This window comes from Dioscorea cayenensis, chromosome 2, assembly GCF_009730915.1.
Source record: "Dioscorea cayenensis subsp. rotundata cultivar TDr96_F1 chromosome 2, TDr96_F1_v2_PseudoChromosome.rev07_lg8_w22 25.fasta, whole genome shotgun sequence".
NCBI classification, from domain to species: Eukaryota; Viridiplantae; Streptophyta; class Magnoliopsida; order Dioscoreales; family Dioscoreaceae; genus Dioscorea; species Dioscorea cayenensis.
In genome coordinates this window covers 6,878,041-6,898,290 of record NC_052472.1, presented here as the reverse complement: position 1 = coordinate 6,898,290, position 20,250 = coordinate 6,878,041, and the positions used below count along the sequence as shown (strand labels likewise).

The window sequence follows — 20,250 nt, the reverse complement described above, 5'->3', positions numbered from 1 at the left end:
CACTTGGAATCCCTAGAGCGTCTTTGCAATTGTACATAATGCGAGGTGTTGAGATTGATCGATTTCTCCACTGGGACTTGGTGTAGAGTTAGTTATGGTTGACCCTAGATTTGGGACCATGTATGTTAGGATCCCCACAACTCATAATGCATTAGTTAGGAAGCATAATAGTTGGTTTTTTACTTGAAGCAATAATCCTAGGTAGAACAATATCCGAGTAGCCCATTTACATCGATTGTATTTTTCCTTTCAATTATTGTGCCTCTCTCTCTCTCTTATTTTTTTTATCTCTTTTTTATATCAATTTCATTCATCATACCATTGATTTATTATCATCATAGTTAGATAACAATCATTGTGTTTATATTCACTATTCCCTATGGATACAATACCCACTCACCTGGGATTTATTTCTTCGACCACCGTACACTTGCGGTTTACACGCATATTCGGTGGTGTCAAAAAGGTTAATGAAACAAATACATCCTAGGGTTCACAAATCCAAGTACCCACTAGGGGTTTAGCTCTCCATGGAGCAAGATATAATTAATAATGTAATCAAAAGTACAAAAAGGTTAATAAAACAAATACATCGTAGGGATCACAAATCCAAGTATCCACTAGGGGTTTAGCTCTCCATGGAGCAAGATACAATTAATAATGTAATCGAAGGTAAAAACATGTAATCCATAGGAAAACCCCCTCGGTATTCATGTTGATGGTCTTGTGGAGTAGCGTCATCCTCTCCAAAGGTCCACTTGTCAAACCTAGGGCACACCTCGCCGGATCGGTGCCGACGAAAGCTCCCCCAATAACTATCTTTCAAGAGAAATGTGGTGTCAAAGCTGTAGAACCACGCCAAAACCTCTCTAAACCCTAGACACCGACATCCCAATAGTTGGAGAAAAGATAGAAGAAAGGATGAAAGATGGATCCCCAAATCGGTACAAGTCGTGGCTTTATAAAGTGTTGGAATCGGGCATCCACACGGGCTGGGATCCCCATACCTGCGCAGCATCCCCATCTGTCTCATCGTCTATGATAAGTGCTTGTGTGATAAGAATGCGAAGTGTTCTTTCCTTATGATGAGCATTACTTTTATAAGGTTTTAGCGCTAATATGTGTGCATTTATGTTACTTTCATGCATATAGGGTTGTGAAGCCGAATGTTAGAGAAAGAAGCCAATGTAGACCGTGAGTGCACCATTTGGAGGAAATCTCGAGAAGGTTCAAACGCGAAGACATAAGTCGGGTTCAAGATTCGAGAATGTATGCCAACCTCCTCATTTTCTAGTTAGCACAATGATTTGGAGAGGCACAGAGGCAGTCACATTCAAGTATTATGTCTTGTGCATGTATAGGAAGATCTCCACCAATGTAGTCATTTATTGAAGAAGCAAAGTGATTTACGACATAAACGTGTGCCTGTTTATGTTACCTCGATGAGAACATGGATTCGTGAGTATTTCGGGTCGGTACAGTAGTAAAGTACTGTAGAAAACACTGTAGTAATTCATTGTAGAAGGTACTGTTCACAGTTGGGCGAGAAAAGTGATTTCTAGAGAATCCATACGGGCGTGTGGAAATTCCACATGCCCATACGTTAATTCCACAGGCCCGTGTGGTGAATCCACAAGGTGTGTGGATTCCTGATTCCAGCTTTATTTAAGGCCGATTTCAGCCCCGATTTCATCATTCTTTTCTCCATCTTTTCCTCAACTTGAGAGAGGGTGGCGGCTAGGGTTTAGAGAGGTATTAGCTAGGGATTGGGAGAGGTTCTACGGATCCTACATCGTGCTCTGTTTGGAAGAAGGTTAGTGGAAGAGCTTTCGTCGGCACCGATCCGGCGAGGTGTATCCTAGGCCGGACAAAGGGACCCTTGGACAAGTAGAGGCTTCTCCACAAGACCATCATCATAACTATCGAGGGAGTTTTCTATGGATTACTTGTTTTTACATTCAATCGATGGGGTTTTCTATAGATTACTTGTTTTTCTATGGATTACTTGTTTTTACATTCGATTTCTAGTGGGTACTTGGACGTGAACCCTAGGATGTATTAGTTTTATTAAACCTTGTTATTATGCTTTCATTAATTGATGTTTTATTTGAGTTCCAATCTTGAATGCTTGATTGATTGAATGCTCCCTTAGAGTGACACTAGGGTTGAGAGTTCACCTTGGTAATCCTTGTGAGTGAGTGACACACCAGGAGAGTTAGATAAAGCTAGATTGGAGAGGGTTTAGAGGGTGAGTCGAAAGGTAGCGAAGCATCCTCTTTCTCCTCCAGTGTGATTTATCCTACCTCCAATTCCTTGAGTTCTTTGCGGTCATAGTAGAGTGAATGCGCTAAGGGATGACCTTCCGTTGGGGCTTAGTAGAAGGGACAACGGAGTGAACCGTTGAAGTGATTTTAGCACCTAGGGCTTAATTGTGACCAGGGACCTTCCGCCTGGACCAAAGGGTCAGGTCTATGATAAGTGCTTGTGTCTTAAGAATGCGAAGTATTCTTTCCTTACGATGAGCATGACTTTTATCAGGTTTAAGCGCTAGTATATGTGTATTTGTGTTATTTTGCGCATGTAGGTGACAACACCCCTTGCGTATGTCCCGCAAGTGCACGGATTTGTCGAGTAATAAAATCCCACGTGAGTGGGTATCGTATCCACAGGGAATAGGCCTAAGACACAAGTGTTTTTGGAGTGGTTCTCTGGCTTTGACACTGCGCTCCACTTTGAAGAAGGTGATAAGTGCTTGTGCAATATGAATGCGAAGCGTTCATTCCTTATATTGAGCATTAATTTTCTTAGGTTTTTACACTAATATGTGTGTTTTTATGTTACTTTCATGCAGGTGGGGTTGTGAGGCCGATTATGAAGGAAAGAAGCCAATATGGAACACAATACACCGATTTTAGAGGAAATCTTGGTAAGGTTCAAACGCGAAGACATAGGTCGGGTGTGAGATGCTAGAGTGTGTGCCAACCTCCTCGTATTCTAGTTGGCACATCCATTTGGAGGGGCACAAAGGCAGTCACACTCGAGCATTCCGACTTATGCACATAGAACAAGAGCTCCGCCAACTTGTCTATCATTGAAGAAGCAAGTGATCCACGACGTGAACGTGTGCTCGTTTGCGTTACCCCGATGAAAGTATGGATTCGGGAAGCTATTCAGGCCGGATATTGTAGTAGAGCACTATAGCAAAGCACTGTAGTAGCACTGTTCACAGTCGGCCGAGAAAACAGGAATTCAGAGAATCCACACGGGCGTGTGGAAATTATCCACGCTTGTGTGGAAATTCCACATGGGCGTGTGAAAAATCCACAGGCCGGTGAAGTTGCCCAATTTTCCAGCCTTATTTAAGGCCGATTCAGCCCCGATTTTAGTATTCTCTTCTCGATTTTTTCTCTAACTTGAGAGAGGGCTTCGGCTAGGGTTTTGAGGTGTATTGGCTAGGGTTTTGGAGAGGTTCTAGGGCTCCAACATCGTCATTCCTTAGGAAGAAGGTTGGTAGGGGAGCTTCCGTCGAGGCGTATCCTATACCGGACAAGGTAATCCTTAGACGACGAGTAGAGGACTCTCCACAAGACCATCGACACGACCATCGTGGGGGTTTTTCTATAGATTCATTGCTTTTACATTCTATTTATTTGATTGTACTTAGCTCCATGGAGAGCTAAACCCCTAGTGGGTACTTTGGTATTTGTGCACCCTATGATGTGTTCGTTTCATTGAATCTCTTTATTATGCTTTCAATTAATTGATGTTTATTTTGAGTTCCAACCTTGAATGCTTGATTGTATGAATATTTCCCCTAGAGTGACACTAGGGTTGAGAGTTCTTGTTGGTAACCTTGTGAGTGAGTGACACACCATGAGTGTTAGACAAACCTAGGTTGGAGAGGGTTGAGAGGGTGAGTCGAGAGGTACAGGAGCGTCCCATTTCCCCTCCGACGTGATAGATTGTACCTCCGTTGCTCGAGTTCTTTGCCGCCATAATAGAGTGAATGGTCTAAGGGATAACCCTCCGCTGCGGCTTAGTTGCGAGTGCAATGGAGTGAAGCGTTGAGATGATCTTAGTATCTAGGGCTTAATCGTGGTTAGGGACCTTCCACCTGGACCAAAGGGTTAGGTCTACAATTAGGAAGAGATTTATCACTTGGAATCCTTAGAGCTCATTGCAACTCTATGCGAGTGCGAGGTGTTGAGATTGTTCGATTTCTCCTCCGGGACATGTATGGAGTTAGGCATAGTTGACCTTCGATTTGGGACTATGTAATAAAGGATTTCCATGACTCACTATTGCATTGATTAGGAAGCATAATAGAGGGTTCTTGCACTTGAAGCAATCGTCCTAGGCGGAGCATTATCCGAGTGCCCCATCTTTATCGATTGCCTTACCATCGCGTTTTCTCATGCTCTCTTGCTTGTTGCTTTTACGTTTGAGAATTGAATCATTGTCAGACTTATCACTATTGATCTTTCACATAGCTAAGAAGCGAATTAAATGTTTTTATTAACTACTCCCTGTGGATTCGATACCGGCTCATCCAGGATTATTACTTCGACAAACCCGTGCACTTACGGGATATACGCAAGGGGACCTTATCAAGTTTTTGGCGCCGTTGCCTAGGAGTAGGCGTTTAGAGATACTTTGCACTTTGTTTTCTTAGCTATTTCACCATACATTCTATTTCATATCTTCTTATTCTATCATCGTTCTTATTTTTTTTCTTTCTTTTTGGGTGTAGCTCCAGGTTATGACCCGAGGGAATCCCTCAATATTGATTGAAGGAGATCCTGAGCTTGAACGTACACTTAGAAGAAAAGGGAAAGATCCTGTGCAAGAACAGTCTAATTTAGCTAATTTGGAAATGGAAGGATCTGAAAACATGGCAGAATAGAACGAGCAACAACGAACATTATCTGATTATGCCAGACCTTCTGTGTTGGGGACACAATAGAGTATCGTGCGTCCCCCGATTATAGCTCAGAACTTTGAGTTGAAGCCGGCATTCATCCACATGTTGCAGCAATCCACACAGTTCAACGGTTTGGCCGATAAGAATCCAAACAGTTATATAGAGAGTTTCCACGAGGTGTGTTATATGCTGAAGATAAACGGAGTGACGGATGATGCCATCAAGTTGAGAGCCTTCCCATTTTCCCTAAAGGGGAGAGCGAAGCAGTGGCTACACTCATTACCTAGAGCATCGATCACCACATGGGAGGAGATGGTAGAAGCTTTTCTTGCCCGTTATTTTCCTCCCGAAAAATCTGCAAAGCTTAGGAATGAGATCTCATCCTTTGTTCAGTTGGAATTGGAGTCTCTATTTGAGACATGGGAAAGGTTCAAGGAGCTCCTGAGAAAGTGCCCCCAACACGGATTCCCGGAGTGGATGATTGTTCAAACCTTTTATAATGGTTTAAACCCGAGTACAAGGCAACTCTTGGATGCAGCAGCAGGAGGTACCTTAGGTAGCAAGACCCCCAATGAAGCTCGGCAGTTAATTGAAGAAATGGGGTTAAACAGCTACCAATGGAACGCTAGGGAGAAGAAAAAAGTGGCCGGTCTCCATAAAATAGATGCGGTAACTTCATTGGCGGCTCAAGTGGAGAGTTTGAGTAAGAAGGTAGATCTTCTAACTTCAAAAACAGTGGCGGCCATGACTAATTGCAATGGGTGTGGTGGAGGACATGTTCCCTCCGATTGCCCGATTTCTATCGGTGATGTTTCTTCGGTGGAGAACATTGATTTTGTAGGTAATGGCATTAGACCTCAAGGAAACCCATATAGCAATACCTACAATTCGGGTTGAAAGAATCATCCTAATTTCTCATGGAGTAATCAGGGTCCACCAAAGGCCATGGGGCCACCGGGTTTCTAACAACAAGCCCTCAGGTGGAAAACAGAGTCTCAGGTTTGGAAACCTGAATGACTGACTTAGAGAAGCACTTTACTAGATTTGTGCAATATGTAAATACAAGGTTTGAATCAGTCGAGGCTACACTTCGCAAGCACACTGCTTCTTTGCATAACCTTGAAAATCAGGTGGGGCAAATTGCGAAGTCTCTCTCTGGAAGGCCACATGGAAGCTTGCCGAGCAATACAGAGACCAACCCTAGAGAGCATGTGAAGGCGATCACTTTAAGAAGTGGTCAAGAGGTTGAAGGTAGGCTTCCGAGTGAGAATCCAAAAGAACACGCACCCGAGGTTATAGAGGTAGAAGAGGGGATGAGCAAAGAGAAAGAGGTGGCACCCTCACCTTTCAAGCCAAGAATCCCCTATCCCTCTAGATTGAAAAATAACCAAGGGGATGAACAGTACAAGAAGTTCCTGAGTTTATTCAAGCAGCTCCACATTAATATTCCTTTTGTTGAGGCATTGGCCCAAATGCCTAAGTATGTGAAGTTCTTGAAAGACTTGTTAACCAACAAAAGGAAGTTGGAGGAGAGTGCTTCAGTGATTTTAGATGCTTCATGCTCGGCGGTATTGCAAAAGAACATGCCGAACAAGAAGAAAGACCCGGGAAGCTTCATCATTCTGTGTAATATTGGCAATTTAGGTGAGGAAATGGCATTGGCGGACTCAGGGGCTAGTATCAACGTCATGCCATACACTTTCTTTCAAAAGCTAGGCTTGGGTGAGCCTAGGCCTACTCGGATGACCTTGTAACTAGCGGACCGACCTGTGTGACATCCGAGAGGCATCATTGAAGACGTGTTTGTCAAGGTGGACATGTACATTTTTTCGGTTAACTTTGTAGTGCTAGATGTCGATGAGGATGGGGATGTACCCTTGATACTTGGGAGACTGTTCTTACAGACTTCCAAGGCATTGATTGACATGGACGACGGAGAGCTAACTTTGAGAGTTGGAGATGACAAGCTCACATACCGCCTTGCTGAAGCCATGCGACATTCTCTTGATTTCGATGATACTTTATATTTTCTAGACACTACTAATGAGATTGTTGATGAATACATGCATGAGATGTTCAATCCGGATCCGTATGAAGGTTTGTTCGACCAAGAGGAGGATTATGAAGAAGTAATAATGCTTGGTTCGATAGAAGAAGTACCATCTACCCCGGGGATCTTGAAGAAAGTGCTCCAAAAAATGAAAAGGGCTAGGAGACGCCACCGGAAACACTCCAAGGCTGTTGGAGACGTACGTGAACCAAAGAAGTTGGATGAATCATTGTTAGGTAGTCTGAAGCCCGATAATTCACCTTCTACCCTCAAGAGACTTTGCACATCATGCTTTCAAGCCATGGGTAAGAAGGCAACTTTCAGTCATGAACCCCCGTGAGGTAAGACAAGGTACGTCAAGCTTAGTGACATTAAACAAGCGCTTCTTGGGAGGCAACCCAAGTGTTTACTATTTTCTTATTTTCTAGTTTAGTTTATTTGCATGAATAATTTGTTAATTGTTGTTGTCTTGATTTTTAGATGCTTTTGCTGAGATTTTCTTGTGGGCTTTGAATATTCAGCGTGTGTTTTCATGAGGAATTGGCGAAGTTATGTCGTTTGAGCTTTATTCCATGTTTTTCATTGGTAAAACTTGAATACTAGGCAGGCTCTGAGTGTGTGAACATGTTCAGAAATTTTCTGCAGAGCCTGCAGGTTTTTCTAAGGCATCCAGTAAAGACACACGGGCGTGTGGAATTTCCGCACGCCCGTGGATTTGTATTGTGACCTCATCCAGAGAAGGCACTGGGTTGTGCGGCTGCCCCTGTGAACGACCATGCGACTATCACACGCCCATGTGTAATTTCCGCACGGGCGTGTGAATTCCTGCAGAGTTGGGCAGATTATCCCGAGAGCACACAGGGGCGTGGACTCACCCCTGTGTGCGACCTTGTGAACCACACACGGGCGTGGGTAATTTCCACACGCCCGTGCGAAACTCTACATAGGAGTTCTCTCCATCTCGAGAAGACACAGGGGTGTGTGGCTGCCCCTGTGAGTGGGGCATGTGAATGTCCACGCCTGTGGGGAATTTCCGCACGGGCGTATAAAACACTTGGTAAATTTCTCGGATGTTCAGGGAAGCCACAGGGGCGTGCAGCTGCCCCTGTGGGTCGGGCGCACGGGCGTGGGTATTTTCTACACGCCCGTGCGAGAGCAGTCAGAGTCGAAGGAGTGTTTTCCCGAGAGCACACAGGGGCGTGCGTGCGCCCCTGTGGCTCTCTTGTAATAAGGCGCACGGGCATGGGCAATTTCCACACGCCTGTGTGAAAGCACAGAATTCCAAGAGACGTGATTTTTTCCTTAAAAACCTTGTGAACCATCTCATTCCTCATCTCTAGTCGCCTGAAAACTACTTCTGATCATCTTCTAACCTGATCACCGTTGTTTAGGAGGATTTTTCGTCGCACATCATGCCGATTTTAAGAGTTTTCTCATTTATTTCATTAGTAACCTTTTTTCTTCGCCAACTCTTGTTTTTCGTGGATTAAATGTCTTCATGAGCACGAATTTTCATTTAAAAATCCATGGTGCATGTTTAGAAAGCGTCTAGATGTGGTTTTAAGTTGAATTATTGAGAGTTGTTGTGTACCCGTGCGGGTTTTTCACTCCCTGCAGGTCCACACGGGCGTGGGTGATTTCTACAATCCCGTGTGGAATTCTGCTGTATACTGTTTTTGAGCTTCTTTGATCATTTTCCTTTTTTTGTACTCCAGATATGGCACCTCGAGTGAGGAAGAACAAAGTTAAGCATCTCAGAGTCACCCCACCCGAGCCAATACACATGGATTTCTCAAATCCCGAGCATCAGACTCGATTTGAGAAACTTTCAGCACTTGGTTTTGGTCAGACTCGTTTTATGGATTTGCATGTGCTAAGAAATATTCAGCGGGGTGATGAGTTAGCTGATGAGATTGATGAGATGCTAGCAGTAGGAAGCTGGAGGAGACTACTGACGATCTGTGAGCCAGCTTACCGCGTATTAACGCTTGAGGTTTTAGCATCGTTTGAGTTTCATTTGATGCATGGGAGATTTGACACTATGGAGGCGATACAGTTTCGGGCATTCGGACATCAATTTTCTAAGAGTGTCATTGAGTTTTCGATTCGGATGGGCCTGTACGATGTCGCATATACAGGTACAGTTGAGTATGGACAGTTGCCTGCAAATTTTCTAGTATCAGTGACAACACATCATGTGTATAGGATTCTGTGAAGCCATGGGGAGTATGAACCGGGGATGTCGAAGGCCACTAGCCTATCCTGGTTGAGCTACATGTATTTGTACGCAGTTATCAGTAGGTCTGTGTCAAGTCGAGCCAATACCACAGCTGCTCTGACCAGGCAGGATTTAATCTTTTTATACTCCATGACCCGCAATTTATCCATTCACCTAGGGTGCATATTAGCAGATATTCTGAAGTACCAGGGTCAGTCTTTGAGAGTGGGTTTATTATTTGCTGGCGCTTACATCACCAGGCTCATCTTGGGAATGGGTTTGGGGGATGCTTTACGTGGTACCGAGAGGACATTTGTGCCTATCCCTCTTGCGTTTCAGACGATCAGGATGATGGGGTTGGTACGGAGATGTGGGCTAGAGGTCTATATTATTGCTACAGCTACCGCAGAGACCACCAGGAGTGGAGGAGATACTGTGGAGGGTTCCCGACAGATTCCCGAACCCCTCGCAGCACTGGGTCCTCGAGCTTATGACCGTATTGAGAGGCTCGAGAGCGATGTGGGTAAGATTCGGACCGAGATAGCGGAGCTCCGAGCTACCCAGGCAGTGCAGTATGCTGAGATATTAGACCGTTTCGACATGATACAGCGGCTACTGATGGACAGGCCACTGGTTCCCCCACTACCTCCTCCGGCATCTCCCTCACCACTTAAGCCAGCACCCTTCGATTTAGCCAAACCAGCAGCACCGGAGCCCGAGGGCGACACCGACACTTGACTTGACTTTATTTTCCTTTTATGCATTTTATTTCTAGACTTGTTCACTCAGAAAGGACTCTTCTTCTGAGTTTTTTTTCATTTTGCATCTCGGGCTGTATTCATTGTCTATCTTTTATATATACTCGAGATATTTTGTTTTTATTGAGCTTCACTGAACCCTCTCGTGTATGCGTGCAGATGGTCTTGTCATCATGGGAATTGAGACTTAGTCATGGGCACGACCAAAGTGCTTGGGCACTTGGCCGTGTGAGCTTCACAACCCGTCGGAACATTACTCCCAAGGACTTAGCTCCATTAAACGCGACACTAGGAGTCAGGGGAGCCTTGTTTTGATTGCTTCTCCCACATAGCCAATGGCGGTTCACCTTAGTTACAATGATTGTATTCTTGAGTTTAGGAGAAAATTTTAACATTGAATGTTTTCATGCTCTAGTTCTTGCTTGAATTTCTAGGAATTTTTACCCGATTTACATTCAGTGCACTACTCATTCTTTAAACTCTATTGGAAACTCATGTTCGATTTTAAAAGGACTAGTTATAGTTGTTTCTTGTGTTAAATTCTGAAAAAAAAAATGAAAAGAAGGAACAAAATAGTTTTATTGTTTATTTGTGCTTGTTGGATGGAAAGGGCTACCACCTATGAAGTATGAAGCTACTCTCATAAGTCGGATACTAGCTATGCCCTAATGAGAGAAAGAGCTATCTCATAGGATGAGTGAAAGCTACCACTCCGGTAGAAAGAACTACCACCTCGAAAGTGTGAAAGCCACCTTAGCAGCCGCTTTGGAAAGGGCTACCTTAGAGGATGTGTGAAGCTACTACCATCTTTGAAATTGTTGTCACTTTTGTAGATAAATAAGTCCACTTAGAACATTGAGGAGTATACCTTGGGTTGTTTTGACTGAGTTCACACACGTACACGATTTCGGGTTTGTTGTCCGTTTTTATTCAAGTTTTTAGCTAGATCTTTGGATTTTTTGTATTTAATGTTGAAATTTGACTTACTTGTAGAATGCTCTCTCTGTACACCTTGGTGAACCTAAGGCCAAGCACTTCCAATATTTCCTTCATCTATGCATAGAATGTTTAATTTTTGCTTGAGGACAAGCAAAAGCTTAAGTGTGGGGGAGTTTGATAAGTGCTAATATGTGTGTTTTTATGTTACTTTCGTGCAGGTGGGGTTGTGGGGCCGATTATGAAGGAAAGAAGCCAATGTGGAACACAATGCACCGATTTTGGAGGAAATCTTGCTAAGGTTCAAACGCGACGATATAGGTCGGGTGTGAGATGCTAGAGTATGTGCCAACCTCCTCGTATTCTAGTTGGCACATCCATTTGGAGGGGCACAAGGGCAGTCACACTCGAGTATTCCGACTTATGCACATAGAACAAGAGCTCCGCCAACTTGTCTATCATTGAAGAAGCAAGTGATCCACGATGTGAACGTGTGCCCGTTTGCGTTACCCCGATGAAAGTATGGATTCAGGAAGCTATTCATGCAGGATACTGTAGTAGAGCACTATAGCAAAGTACTGTAGTAGCACTGTTCACAGCCGGCCGAGAAAACAGGAATTCAGAGAATCCACACGGCCGTGTGGAAATTCCACATGGGCGTGTGAAAAATCCATAGGCCCGTGAAGTCGCCCGATTCTAGCCTTATTTAAAGCCGATTCAGCCCAGATTTCAGCATTCTCTTCTCCATCTTTTCCCCAACTTGTGAGAAGGCTTCTGCTAGGGTTTTGAGAGGTATTGGCTAGGGTTTTGGAGAGGTTCTATGGCTCCGACATCGTCATTCCTTAGGAAGAAGGTTGGTATGGGAGCTTCCGTCGAGGCGTATCCTATACCGGACGAGGGAATCCTTGGACGACGAGTAGAGGACTCTCCACAAGACCATTGATATGACCATCGAGGGGGTTTTTCTATGGATTCATTACTTTTACATTCTATTTCTTTGATTGTACTTAGCTCCATGGAGAGCTAAACCCCTAGTGGGTACTTGGGTATTTGTGAACCCTAGGATGTATTCGTTTCATTGAATCTCTTTATTATGCTTTCAATTAATTGATGTTTATTGTGAGTTCCAACCTTGAATGCTTGATTGTATGCACATTTCCCCTAGAATGACACTAGGGTTGAGAGTTCTCGTTGGTAACCTTGTGAGTGAGTGACACACCATGAGTGTTAGACAAAGCTAGGTTGGAGAGGGTTGAGAGGGTGAGTCGAGAGGTACAAGAGTGTCCCCTTTCCCCTTCGACGTGATAGATTCTACCTCTGTTCTTCGAGTTCTTTGCGGCCAAAATAGAGTGAATGGTCTAAGGGATGACCCTCCACTGGGGATTAGTTGTGAGTGCAACGGAGTGAAGCGTTAAGGTGATCTTAGTATCTAGGGCTTAATCGTGGTTAGGGACCTTCCACCTTGACCAAAGGGTTAGGTCTACAATTAGGAAGAGATTTGTCACTTGGAATCCTTAGAGCTCATTGCAACTCTATGCGAGTGCGAGGTGGTGAGATTGTTCGATTTCTCCTCCAAGACATGTATGGAGTTAGGCATAGTTGACCTTAGATTTGGGACTATGTAATGAAGGATTTCCACGACTCACTATTGCATTGATTAGGAAGCACAATAGAGGGTTCTTGCACTTGAAGCAATCGTCCTAGGAGGAGCATTATTTGAGTACCCCATCTTTATCGATTGCCTTACCTTCTCCTTTACTCGTGCTCTCTGACTTGTTGCTTTTACCATTGAGAATTGAATCATTGTCACACTTATCACTATTGATCTTTCACATAGCTAAGAAGTGAATTAAGTGTTTTTAATCCCTACTCCCTCTGGATTCGATACTCGCTCATCTGGGATTATTACTTCGACAAACCCATGCACTTGCGGGATATACGCAAGGGGACCTTCTCAGAAGGTTATTAGAGAGCTTTTGTCAGCACCGATTCACAGAGATGTGCCCTAGGCTTGACAAAGAGATCTTTGGAGAGGACGAGGCCACTCCACAAGACCATCGATGTCACGCCCCGAACCTAGCCTGCCACGTGGCAACCACTACGACAACAAGAAGTGGGTCCCACAATGGCCACCACCTTCAAATAGTTACTAGAACATTGAGCAAAATCAACAATGAAAACATAATAGGGTTCCCTCACACCAAGGACCCTAAATACAAAAGAATATCGCAGAAAATACAGACCAGGGTTTCTAGTTACAATCCAAAGGTACAAATATAAGAACAATACATAATGGTCAAGTCTAGTGGATCCATAAAATTTACATGCACACTATAACAAACCTAGAAAAGGAGAACAGACAATCACTCTACTGCCTGCACAGCACAACCCAGTCCAACGTTGTAGTTTGAGAAAGAAGAAAGGAGAGTGGTGAGTAACACATGTTACCCAGTGAGTTGTTTCAGCATAGATATAACAGAGAGATAAAGTATTTCAAATTTTTATTTACCGCAATAATACTAACAAATAAAAGAAAATTTTCAAGAATTCAACAGGTTAACAAATAACACAATGCCTGACAATAGAATAAGCAAGTAACCTTTCCAACACATTGAACAGAGTTTTGAAATAATATAAAAAAATGGGCTGGCCTCAAACAATTTCCATGCTAATCATGGTCGCAACTAGCTACAGGACCACCAAGATGTTTTAAAACCTAAAAAAAAAATTATGTTGCTCTTTCCATGGTGTTAGCCACTGAGATTTGATGTGAGATCCGCAAGTGCACGGGTCGCAAAGTAATACCTCTCGTGCGAGCACGAGAGGGTCGTATTCCCTGGGCCCAAGGAGCTACTATTACTTCCCTTTCGCTCTATTTCCTAGCCTAACACTCGAAAGATGAATAGTAATTATAAAAAAGAGAAAGAATTAACTACAATGAAATCCGGGGTACTACTACACAATACGAACTCAAGGGAGAATCAAACAGATGAAGGGAGTGATTTGGACAACGAATCCCCCTAGGGTTGTCATTAGATCCTCGAATTTAGGATGAAATGCGAGATGGTAGTTGGGCCAAGAGATTCCATAATTAGCTCAACCCGATGGTCACGCAAGCTCGAACCCTAATCCCATACAAGTATTGGGACAGAATCGCTTCCGCCCAAATCCTCGTATGATTACATTACACTCAAGGAAATCTCTAATAAGGGTCAATACTCAAACTAGGTCCAACCCTAATTGCTGGAGGGATACAAAATACCCGATGGTCACGGTGTATCTATACATGGATCCCTTCCAAGCCAAGTGCGTCTAGTACAAGGGTGATGGTCACGCAACCAAGTACAACCTAGAAGTTGAAATACAGAGTTCTCATGCAAATCAACATATCAAAGTACACAAGGTTTGAACCACAAACTACAAGATTCCATAAAAGAAATACAACATCTAACAAAGCATCAATAAAGATGATCATCCAAATTACAAACAATCAACCCTAGAGTTCATTATATCCAAATCACAAATAAGTTAGTGCCTCATGATAGAGGACCACTCATACAAGTCCAAGGAACAAATAAACAAGAAAAGAAGTAAGAGCTACTACTTCTAGCTTTAGATCCCCTTGGATGGTGAAGGTCTTGAAGATTTGAAGAGATCTCCCCTCAAATGATGCCTTGAATGCCTAGGATCTTCTCCCAATCTTCTCCTCCAAAGCTTGCCTCCTTCTTGGTGAAGTCTTGTAGTAGTAGATCGCCGGCGGGAAGAATGGGGCGGCGGCCTAAGAGGCCCAAGAGAAAACTGCCCCTTCCAAAAGCTCCTCCCTTGCCCTAGAAAATCAGCCTCCTTTTATATCCCGTCAGGTCCATACGGGCTCCATGCGGGCGCATGGAGCCCGTGAAGCTTACTGCCGTTTCGCCCAGAAAATATGTAGGTGCTACAGTACTCTTACTACATTATTTCTGCTACAGTACCGAGGGTTGTGAAATTCCAGCAAACCTCACGGGCACCCATGCGGGCGCATGGAGCCCGTGAAGCTCACAGCCGAATGCTGCAGCATGCACAATGATCCGCTACAGTGCTTGCTACAGTGCTGGAACCCCAAAAATGCCGTTTTTGGTGTCAAATTCATTTAATTTGCATTTTTGAGCTTCGTTTTGCTCTTTTAAGATCTGCAACACCGAAATAACCAAATTATACTTAAACGGGCATCAATTCATTGAAATATACACAATTAATACAAGATCAATACATATAAAATACATTCATTTAGGCGTTTATCAAGATTCCCTTGTAGTAACCCCGGGTTTCTCAAAAAACGAACCCCTTATCAATGGCTCCGCACACCTCTTGACCAGTGTAAACACAAGTTTAACCACGCCGCCTCCCATTAGGCCAAACCGTGGAACCCTACACTGCAGTGTTGGACTAAAGTTCGTAGTTACCATCAAAAATCAAATACAAGAATAAAATTCTTTCCAATTTCCAACTCAAGAAAACCATCTAACAATGTTTAAATACTGAAATGTGCATCAACCCTTATTCCATTTGCAAATAACATACTTATACATGTAAACATGTTTATTCCAAAATAAAAATACACGTAAGTATTCCAGGTTTAGACATTTCAAATACATTCATACCCACAACATATATATATATATCAACTAAACTCCAATGCATCAAATTTATGTTATAAAATACATAAGGAAGTACGGTAATACTTTTGGTTGTTAAATTTATGCATTTACAAATTTAACCACTCACAGAACTAGTTGTCTCATCTCGAGATGCATTCACTGATCAGCGAGTTCCTTCCCCTTGCAGGATGTTTCACCACCTAGACACAAGCAGGGAATCCAAATACTAATGAATACAAGAATGATAGGTAAAAGGAATGCATGCAATTGCAATGATACAAGTCAACAACGAAACCTTAGGGTTTTGAGGCAAAACAACATCATTTTGGACCCAAATGACATTAGAATGAAGTAAACCTAGTTCCAAAGAGTTCAAGGTAAGAAGGGCTTCAATTTGGACCAAGGAAGAACCCTAAAAGGCTCAGAATTTCTGGTGATACAGTAACTCCGAATTTACAACACTAAATCAAGAAATTTCTTCAACAACATTTTTACACATGAATCATAAATCATTGGCTTGAATTTAAGCCTATAAACCATCAAATCCATGGAGAGATTAAAGTTTTTATACATTTTTAAAAACAAGGAAATACGGGAAAAATACAAAATAAAAACATTGAATCGAAGGCTTACCGAATTCAGGAGTTAGGGAGGAAGGATTTTGTTATTTGAGTTCGCTGGAAATTCTCGCCAGAAAAAAAATTTCTTCTAAAGTTATGGGCGGCCGAACAAGAAACAAAGAGAAAGGAAATGAAGAAGGAGAAGGATCCAGGTTGGTTTCTCTCATTCATTCTTCTTTTTTTAATATATAGGAAATGACCTAATTTCCCTCTTAATAGAAAAATCATAGAAAATGGCTCCAAATAACGGAATTGCCCCCGCTTTTTTTACATAAAAGCTACTATTCAAACATGCAAAATGCCACTACTGCTAAATGACCATTATACCCCTAATGCAAGCATACAAATCTAAATGGGGTTGAGGTCTAAATCAAGACTGGGTACAACAATCGACAAGATTACTGAGGGGGTTTTCTATGGATTACTTTTTTTTACATTCGTTTCATTGATTGTAACTAGCTCCATGGAGAGCTAAACCCCCTAGTGGGTACTTGGATTTGTGAACCCTAGGATGTCTTTATTTCATTAAACCTTGTTATTATGCTTTCATTAATTGATATTTTATTTGAGTTCCAATCTTGAATACTTGATTGATTGAGTGCTCCCTTAGAGTGACACTAGGGTTGAGGGTTCACTTTGATAACCCTTGTGAGTGAGTGACACACCACGAGAGTTAGACAAAGCTATATTGGAGAGGGTTGAGAGGGTGAGTCAAGAGGTAGCGGAGCGTCCCCTTTCCCCTCTGGTGTGATTTATCCTACCTCCATTTCCTCGAGTTCTTTGCGGTCATAATAGAGTGAAAGTGCTAAAGGATGACCTTCCACTGGGGCTTAGTTGCAGAGGATACAATACCCACTCACTTGGGATTTATTACTTCGACACCCATGCACTAGCGGTTTACACGCATATTCGGCGTTGTCAATCAACATCTAGGAAGAGGATTTATCACTTGGAATCCCTAGAACTCATTGCGATTCTATACGAGTGTGAGGTTGTGAGATGGTTCAATTTCTCCTCCGGGACATGTATAGAGTTAGGCATGGTTGACCTTAGATTTCGGACCATGTATTGAAGGATCTCCATGACTCATTAATGCATTAGTTAGAAAGCATAATAGAGGGTTTTACACTTGAAATGATTGTCCTAGGCAAAGGATTATCCGAGTACCCCATTTATATTGATTACCTTACCTTTCCCTTACTTGTGCTCTCTTTTTTGTCTCTTTTACTTTTGTTACATTAAATCTTGTCACACAACCATTATTCACTTTTCTCTTAATTAAGAAAGAATTTAAGTGGTTTTATTCCCTACTCTCTGTGGATATGATACCCACTCATCTAGGATTTATTACTTCGACAAACCCGTGAACTTGCGGGACATACTTAAGGGGTGTTGTCAAGTTTTTGGTGTCGTTGCCAGGGAGTAGGCGTTTAGGGATATTTTGCACTTTGTTTTCTTAGCTATTTATTCATTCATTCTATTTCACATCTTCTTTTCTATCATCATTCTGAATTGTTCTTTTTCCTTGATTACAGAAAAAAAAATGATTGACATGCCCTAGTTATTCGACACTATCACGGGAATGGTTAAAAATGTGGAACAGAAAGTTCAATTGTTTGCAGTAAAAGACACACCGTGCTACTTCTTGCAAGAGCTATACACTATTTAACATTCCGTGGAAGAATCAGTTGAAGACTACATTGGCAGAATTCAAGAGCATGACTGGGAATTAGATAAGGTGCTAGATCAGTTTGAGAGATCTGCATTGGCATCAATGAGTGATTACTTAGAAGAAAGTTTGGAGATAGTCCTCACTCAATTTTACTCATCTTGTTGTAAACAAAGGCAGGAACTTTTCTTTGTGGGTGTGTCGATGTCAGGAAGGGAGATTTGTGGATTGGAGACATCAATAGTCGTTGAAGACCATATAGAAACACATTTACAAGTGGAAGAAGGGAAGAATGAGTTTGAGTAGGAGACGAACAATTTTGAGGAAATTGACATATTGAAGGAGAGTAGGTTGCGTCCATCAATTGATGAACCACCAGACCTAGAGCTTAAAACCTTGCCAGCACATTTGGAGTATGCCTTCTTGATGGAAGAATCTAAACTTCTGGTGATCGTAGCTTCGAACTTGTCTGTGGATCAAAAGGACAAGCTTCTTAGCATGTTGAAAAGGCATAAATCGGCTATCGCATGGAAGATTTCAGACATCAGGGGCATAAATCCGTCCTTTTGTACTCATAAAATCTTAATGGAAGATGACTACAGATCTGTGATACAACCCCAGTGAAGACAAAATCCGAACATGAAGGAAGTAGTCAAGGTGGAGATGGTGAAGCTCCTAGAAGCAGGGATTATCTACCCCATATCCGATAGTGCATGGTTGAGCCTAACTCAATTGGTTCCGAAAAAAGGGGGAATGACAGTTGTGAGAAATGAAAAGAATGAATTGATTCCAACCAGGACAGTTACAGGATGGCGAGTTTGCATTGATTGTAGAAGATTAAATGATGCCACTAGAAAAGATCATTTTCCATTGCCATTTATCGATCAGATGTTGGAACAATTAGCAGGGCATCAATTTTATTGCTTCCTTGATGGCATATCGGGATACTTTCAAATCCCTATAGCTCCAGAAGACTAGGAGAATACTACATTTACTTGACCTTATTGTACTTTTGCTTACAGAAGAATGCCTATCGGGTTGTGTAATGCACCAACAACATTCCAACACTTTACGATGGCTATTTTTTATGATCTTCTGGAAGACATTATGGAGGTGTTCATGGATGATTTTTTGGTATTTGGAGACTCTTTCGATATATGGTTAAAGAATTTGGAGAGGGTGCTAATGAGATGTGAAGAAACAAACCTCATCCTCAATTGGGAGAAGTGTCACTTCAAGGTCCAAGAAGGCATTGTCCTTGGACATAAGATTTCCCAAGAAGGTATGGAGGTGGATAAGGCAAATATTGAGGTCATCGAAAAGCTTCCTCCACTTACAAATGTAAAAGGGATCCGCAGTTTCCTAGGGCATGTAGGTTTTTACAGAAGGTTTGATAAGTGTCTAAATGTACATATTTTAGTGTATTTATTTGATGTATCTAGCATGTATTTTTATAAGAATTGATGCTTGTTCTGTGCTTAATCGTGTGTTATTTGCTTTGCAGGGTGCGGAAACGCCACGGAAGACACGAAGATACAATTTGGGCGAAAAAGAGAAGAAAACGAGGCACTATAGCATATTACTGTAGCTGCAACAGAGGTAATGTAGCGACAATACTGTAGCAAAATCACTGTAACTGCCACTGTAGCCCTGGTGGATTTTCGAGTCAGGAATTGAATCTTGGCATACGGCCTCAATGCTGCCCGGTACGGAGCCCGCGATGATCACTGTAGCTATAAAAGAAGATGTTTGTGTGAAGGCATACTGGCTCAATGAGGTGCTCATTGAGCCAGTATGGATACTATTTTGAGTGCATTTGTGGAGTTTGCCTACCCCAAACAGTGTCAATGAGGGGCTTAATGAGGTCCTCATTGAGCCAGTATACCACCCCAATGAGGTCCTCATTGTGCCCATTTTGGAGAGTGATTGTGGGGGTATATGAGGAGATTTTGGGGACTTTTGGAGGGGACTTCTTGGCAGCCAACACTTAGGAAGAAGAGGAGAAAGGAAGATATCATTTTGGAGAGTGTTTTTGGCTTGAGGCTTGGAGAGATAAAGAGCTTGAACTTTAAGGGGAGAGCTTCATCATCAAAGGAGGAGGTGCATTCGGCCTTCCTTGGGTTAGAGGAATCGTCATTCGGCCGGCATTCTCCATCCTCATCATCATTCGGTCTAGGGAGTGTCATTTATGCATTTACTTCTTGTTTTTGTTGAGTTTGAGATGCTTGTTTGTATGATGGCACACGTGACCCCCAAGGCCACCGGATGTAGGTGAACCTTGGGGGGTTGATCTTGTATTTTGGATGCTACACTTCTATTTGGAATGCATTGGTGTGATTTATGGTTTGGCTCATTGTGTTTCATGCCTAGAAATATTATGTGGAGAAATCCTTAGCTCTTGTTTGAGTTGTACATATAGACGTGACCTACTCACGTGTACT

General features: G+C 42.6%; 1 non-coding gene across 1 annotated transcript; it reads right to left on the bottom strand.

The window, feature by feature from the left end:
- Window positions 1–5,281: 5,281 nt before the first annotated feature.
- On the bottom strand, window positions 5,282–5,388 carry LOC120281875. The gene has a single exon (XR_005542823.1). It is a non-coding gene; the product is annotated as a small nucleolar RNA R71 (small nucleolar RNA).
- Window positions 5,389–20,250: the final 14,862 nt, after the last annotated feature.